General features: G+C 42.5%; 1 protein-coding gene across 4 annotated transcripts in view; it reads left to right on the top strand.

Annotated features, from left to right (window-relative positions):
* Positions 1-1,045: 1,045 nt before the first annotated feature.
* The window catches only part of ZC3H13 (zinc finger CCCH-type containing 13), a 48,438-nt gene continuing 42,698 nt past the window's right edge, over positions 1,046-6,785 (top strand). For all 4 annotated transcript variants that reach the window (XM_064440852.1, XM_064440851.1, XM_064440849.1 and 1 more), the window contains exon 1: positions 1,046-1,315. The gene's annotated coding sequence lies outside the window, so the exon portion shown is untranslated. The remainder of the gene's footprint in view (positions 1,316-6,785) is intronic.

Raw genomic sequence — 6,785 nt, 5'->3', positions numbered from 1 at the left:
TATTTAATTTCTGCTTGAATGTGGTAGGGGTATACAGGTAGCAATAATCAAGCTTCCCAAAGCCTTGAAATAATTTCAGAACTAATTTGTCCTCTAATGCTTCAGTTTCTGCTAACAACACTACAATAATTAGAATTTTGGTCTCCAGACCTTTATCAATAGTGCACACTATAAGGGGAAAATAGCATAAATCATCTTATGTCCCTCTGGATGGTGGGAACTCCAGGTGATGTAGCATTCAACGGGCCTCTGATTGACATGAAGCATGCTGCACAGACCCCATCCACAGCGGAGGCTCCCCCATGTCAGTCATTCCAGCTATTAGAGGATTTCCTTACAAGAAAACAGCCCTATTAATAATTTCCACTGTCAAACAGAGAGGAGGTCCACATGAGGACTTCCTGCTGCACGTTGACATAAAGGCAAGGACATGCAGGTGGCCAATCACTGGTACCAAGTCAGAGCTGCCCACAGCCTCCTCCACAATTAGCTGGCAAGAGTTGTTTATCCTGTGGCCAAGGGTTTGTGCAGTGCAACATAGGCCTGAAGACTTTATACCAAGGCCTGTAGTGACAGAAAATGGGGCAACAGTTTTAAGCCAAAAGAGGGGAGGTTCATAGTAGATATAAGGAAGGAATTTCTTTAAATGAGGATGGTGAAACGCTGGAACAGGTTGCCCAGAGAGGTGGTAGATGCCCCATCCCTGGAAATGTTCAAGGTCAGGATGGACGGGGCTCTGAGCATCCTGATCTAGTTGAAGATGTCCCTGCTCACTGCAGCGGGGGTTGGACTAGATGACCTCTAAAGGTCCCTTCCAACCCAAACCACCCCGTGACCCTTTTCTGCACCTCAGCCAAACCATTTATCACCCCACAGTCCTGATGTGCCCAGCCCAGCACACCCGCGGTACGCCGAGGGCCGCCGGCGAATGCGAGTCCGACAGCCCGCCCACCTTCCCCACCCTCCCCCAACATGGCGGCGCCTCCGCTTCCGCCCGACCCGCCGCCACCGCTCTCCTCCCTACTGGCGTCATCACCGGCGGGCGGCGCGCGGGCCGCCGGGAAGGGCGCGCGCGGCGCTGGCGGCGGCGGCGGCGGCGGCGGCGGTTACCCAGCGGCCCTGGCGCGCGGGGGCAGGGCGGGAGCGGCGGGCGCCGTTGGGCTGCGGGAGCGGGTGGCGCTCCTCGTCTTCCTCTCCGTGTCGCTCCGTGCTCAGGCCCGGGAGGACGGACTCCCCCCTCGCCCCCTCCCACCCTCTCCGCCCCGGGCGGCGGCGGAGGAGGCGGCGGGGAGCGGCGCGGCAGCGCAAGGAGCAGGTGAGTGCGGCTGGGGGCGCGGAGGGGAGGGCCGGAACGGGAGGGAAGAGGAGGTGGGACGGGAGGGAAGGGGAGATGGGCCGGGCCCCCGCGCCCCGTACCCACCCTCACCCCCCCGCCTCTCTCCGGGGGCGCACGGCCTCGAGAGCTGCGGCGCGGGGAAAGGCCGTTTACCGGCAGCCCGGCACCGGGCGAGGCTGGCGGGGCCCCCCGGGGCGGCGGGCGGGCCGCCCTTGGCTCGGGGTGCAGCTCCATCAGTCTGGCCGCGCTGGAGCCTGCCTCCCTGATACTCTGATCTTCTCTCTAAGCGGTTTTTTTTTTTCCACTTAAATGGGGCTCTTCTCACGCTTTCTGGCAGTAAAATAGTTTCTGCTTTACGCGCTTAGAGGAACCACTAATTTCGCTCGTACAAATTTATTCATTACCATTTTTTACGGCTAACTCCCATCGCTTCCAGAACTTGTAGGCTGGGCGCGTTGGGTTAGTGTTACCGATGGTCTGCTTAGGTCCTCACCTTTGACTTCTCTGCTGGATTCTCACTCTACCACTGATTTCTTGTTGACTTTCTGCAAGCCTGTTTGAAGAACAGATTGTGACAGGTTAGCCACCAGGACCTTAAGGGATCTTGCTGTGGGGGTGAAACACTCACCGTGCCCCTGTGCAGACGGGAGTGGACAGACTCAGCCCATGAACTGAGGGTATCTGAAAACCCTAGAAGTCTGGCTCTATGTGGCCGTGCCCGAGGTAATACACCCCGCTTGTCGGCATGTTTGCTCTCCTGTGACGACATGCTAATGCGGTGATCCAATTTACAGATTGGAGATAACGTGTGTCCGACAAACTCAGTATGACGGCTGAGTGAGCTTGGACCTGTCCACACAGGTCTGCATAGACTGTCCCATAGTCTGGTGAAACATCTTTGAGTTTGAGGACCTTGTTAGACAAGATATGGAATACTGTACCCGTTCTTTTGCGATACTAGGGCCTGGTGTTTTAATTATTTACGTGTAGAAAGCCAACCATGATTTTATACTTGTAAAAACATAATCAGCAGCTGCTTATCACTACTAATGGAGAAATAGCATGTTAAATTATAGGGCTAGGTTCAGATTAGTATGGTGATGGGTTAACAGCATGGAGTTGTTAAAGTAAACTTGGAATAATTTCAAGCTTTCTGTCAAACAGGCCTCTTTGTGTGAGATGAAGAGTGCTAGACTGATATCGCAAAATGCGCAGCCAGTATTTGACTATTTTTTCCAAAGTTGGTTAACAACACACTTTACTGTTTTTAGCCTTATTTTTAGGTAGTAAACCTGTGGAGCTCCTTCAAATATTACTATTCCATTAGTATTGTGACATGGAAGTGTTAACATTGTAATCAGAGAAACAAACCCTTTTCAGGTAAAAGCTGTTCATTTGGAAAAGTGAGGGGAAGCACTGACATTTTCCTCTTTCTAAGCTGTTATTTAGTTGTCAAAAGGTATTTATTCTAGAGTGTTATGATCAGTTTGCATCTGCACTTCTGTAGGATTTTAAGATTAAAATTTTGTTTGTTATTTTAAGTGGTGTGTTATTTATCACTTCACAGGTAGGATTTTCTTAAGTGACATAAGGCTTAGGCTGTGTGTGGTATGCACGTATGCATGCACAGACATTGACATGCTTTATTAGTGATGTCTTGGACTTCTTAAAGAGATTTTATCTCCTTACAGTTTTTTTGCGAACTTTGCTTTTGCTTTGTTACATTTCAGTTTCTAGTTTTCCTATAGAAGCAGGGTTAATTTTTGCAGATGACTGGATCAGGTTTTTCTAACAGAAAAGTGGGTGTTTCAGATGTGTTTCTCTTGATTGTGGCTTATGTAATATCATACTTCTATTGAAGAAAAAATGTTAAGTATGCTTGACACCAAAACATAGGAGTACTGGGAATAAAAATACAGGACTTCACTAAATATTGTATCAATCATATCGTGCTTCATTGATTTCAGTTACTTGGTTAGTGCTCACTAGGTATACTCACATAAGTCTTTCTACATTTTAGATTTAGTCACGAAGTAACACTCTGAGATGTATTTTACTTCAAATGGCAGTATAATTAATGTAATTAGCAGGTTGTCTCTCACTCTGGAAAAGTTACTGCATTTAATGTAGATGCATCTGTAAGTTATTGTAGTGTTAAAATATTTCTAATTTATTATTAAAGATTCCTGCAAATCTATCTTATGTATGGAAAAGTGATACTTTGCAGTTAAAAACCTTAGCTAGATAATTTATTTTAGGAGTGTAAAGTTAATTTCACATAGGGGTTGTGAGCTGTTTCAGAAGTTGCAGACACTCCAGTGCCCCTAAGTAGATCTAGCAATGCTATGTCATGTACCTAAAATAGAGAAGTACATAATTTTCTGCTTAGAAACTTTTTTTAGAAACATAGTAATTATTTAAATGTTGAAATATGAACGCTCAAGGCTCAGGCCACACTGATAATCAGTGCTGTCTGATCCATGTGTGTGTTTGATAAGGAGTTGGTAATTCAGAGGCATTTGATGGAAAGGAAGATCGTTGCCCTGGCCGTCAATGTGGGAGTGATAGCAGGACTGTGATCATCAAGGGTAAAGCAATATAAGATGAAAATGTGGGAGAATTGAGCAAGTTATGGGAATTTTAATGGGATGTTCCACTTAAATTGTTCTCAACTAGCCATTAATGTGCATTCTGAAAAATTTGGAAATGAAACACTTAAATTTTTTCCCCTCACAGTACTTGTTTATAAGCAAGGAAGCTTGTCAGTAATGTAAAACTGCCGTTATGCATCTGAGGTTTCAACTGCAATATTGTTTTAATAGTCTCTGCTTGGTCTTTGAAGAACAAAAATGGGACTGACTGCATTTTCAGATACAGTCTTTCAAATGTAGTGTTTGACAGAGTGGAAATTTCTCAGTTTGCCTCTGAAAAATGTGTCTGGACTCTAACCCTGCAGCTTGTGTAACAACTATATTCACTTAACAGTGAAATCTCATGTGGTTCTGGTTGCAGGAGTGAGACCCTCGCATGTGCATACAGAAAGTAATATGCTGTGCAGTTTTTGTTTGCTTAGAATAATTTCTCATGAAATATCTTTTCTGTTAATAAAGTACCTGTTCTTAATGACAAACTGGTGGATATGGGCCAGAATGTAAGGATAGAACTGGCAGAATGCTCCCTGAAATAGTACGGTTTTCTCCCATGTTCCAAGATCTCATTTTATTTAAAACAGGGGGTTTTACAAACCTTAGAAGATTCAGGGGTGGATGGTGTTCTCTTCATTTCCTTGTAGGAAATCATCGGCAAAAATATAGGGAAGTAGGTAGTTGGAATGAAATTATCTCTTCAGTTATGATGATGTTACTCCCTTCATCCTCTCCATGTTTATAACTCTCCTTTTAAACCTATTCATCATAACTTCCTAGAGAAGTTAATTCCAAGAAGGTACTATTTGCTGGGTAAAAATTAACTTTTAAAAAAAGATGTTTTGCCTCTGTTTCCTTGAAGATAAAAGGACACTCAAATTAGGAGGCAAAATGAATGTAAATTTTCTGTATTTGTATACTGCTATCATGTCATTTTGTACTGTACTTATGTATTAGATGCACTCATTTTATCTGTCCTTCATGTGTTGAACCCTCTCCCTATGCCATTGCCAGTGCCGTTCTTCTAACCCTTTTTATTTCAGACATGGATCTCTTTACTGTAAATACTTAAACCAAATTCAGTATTTGGTATATGATCATCTTATTAAAATGCTTTTGCATATGTCAGTCGATTTTTGTATCCTCTATTAAAGGATGTAGCTGCATGAAATCTTACAAATTCAGTGGAGTTTTTTTTTTTGCTGAAATACAGTGGGAAATAATCCTGCAATGGAAGGGTGCTCAGCTAGGTCAGGTGTGGTATTGTTTTGCTTTCTAACTTTAATGATTTATCCTGTCAGACTTTATAACTACTGCTGCACATTGAGCTGTCCACAATGACTCCTAATTATTTTTCTCAGACAACTGGACTAATTTGAACTCATAGAGTATTTGGATAAAATAATTCTCCTTGTGTGCATTACACTATATTTATTTACATTTCATCTGCTGTTGTATTATTCAATTTTCTAACTCAATTAGATCTTTCTGGAAATCTCTGTACTCCAGTTTTACTAACCCAAATAATTTCCTACTACTGGCAAATTCTACTGTTTCACTGTCTGCTTCCACTAATTGATGTTAACCATTGTTTTTAATGTCTGGTATACACCACGTGGTTAACTTCTACCCTCTCTGAGCATCTTCGTTAACGTCTTGGTTATCTGAACCTTACTTACGAGACAAAATTCTTCAGATAATCGAAGACTTGGAGAAGTAGTCACTAGAGCTGAGCTGGGAAGTGTCTCAAGTACATAGTGTAAGCTTGCTTTCTTCTGTTGTTTATAAAGGAGCTAAAGTTCTTGGCAAAAGCTTCAGCACAGAGTTTTATTTGTAGAAAGTGCACAGGTGTCAGACTTCTAGGGAGGACTTGTCATTGAAGTAACCATAGGATTCAGATAATGAAGTTTCATCAAGGTGCAAGGGAGAAAACCAGGTGTTATCAAAGTATCAAGGGTAAAATATAAGTTACAGCAGTATTACATTTTATGTACATTTGTCCACATTTGTTCATTACATTTTTTTTTGCTGTAGAATGGAACCTTACAATCTGAATGCTATGGAAAATACTGCTGATCAGATCAGTGAAATGTTGCATTAATCCAATCTGATGGTGTTAGTTTAAATTTGTATTATTCTGACTGTATGGATGAGCTTTTTGTCATTCGTAACCTGTTTGTGTATGAGAAATTAGCTTAACTGTGTGTGTCCTAAAGGCAGCAGCACATGCATAGGAGCAGAAGGGTAGGAGATTAGTGTTTGGCTAATCGTGTTATACTGACTAATGAGCTCCAGAACGATGGCGCTTTGCAGTACAACAAAGGTAGTTGTTTAAGCTGTATATAAATCGTCCAGCAACTGGCAGATTTTCCCAAACTGATTTTATTTCTGTGTAGATCAAGCAGCATTTAAAGAATGGACCATAGATTTTGGAGCCCATTTTGCCCTTTTTCTGCAACCTGTCTCTAGCATTAAATATATATCTTCCTTTTTTAAAATATGGTTTTCTTTCTGTATTCAGTAAGTCCTTCCTTTCTCAGGTAAGATAAATTGTGACTTCTTATTTGTCAAACTTATGCTGTATTTCTTTTGAAATCTGTTTTTCTTAATGAAAAGTTTTCTTGAGAAGCTTAAGAAGCATATCACTGTTGTGGGTTTTTTGTTTTTTTTTTTTTCTAAACTCTGGCAGTTCAAAATAGTTGTAGAATACAAACCAGTAACAAACACAGACTGTGGATGATATCAAGGTGGTTTTCAGTAGGTTGTTAGACACAACAAAGTGGGGAAAAAACCTGGAGCTCTCA

Source organism: Phalacrocorax carbo, chromosome 1 (assembly GCF_963921805.1).
Source record: "Phalacrocorax carbo chromosome 1, bPhaCar2.1, whole genome shotgun sequence".
NCBI lineage: Eukaryota > Metazoa > Chordata > Aves > Suliformes > Phalacrocoracidae > Phalacrocorax > Phalacrocorax carbo.
The sequence above is the reverse complement of the archived record's forward strand: the minus strand, read 5'-3'. Positions and strand labels throughout refer to the sequence as shown.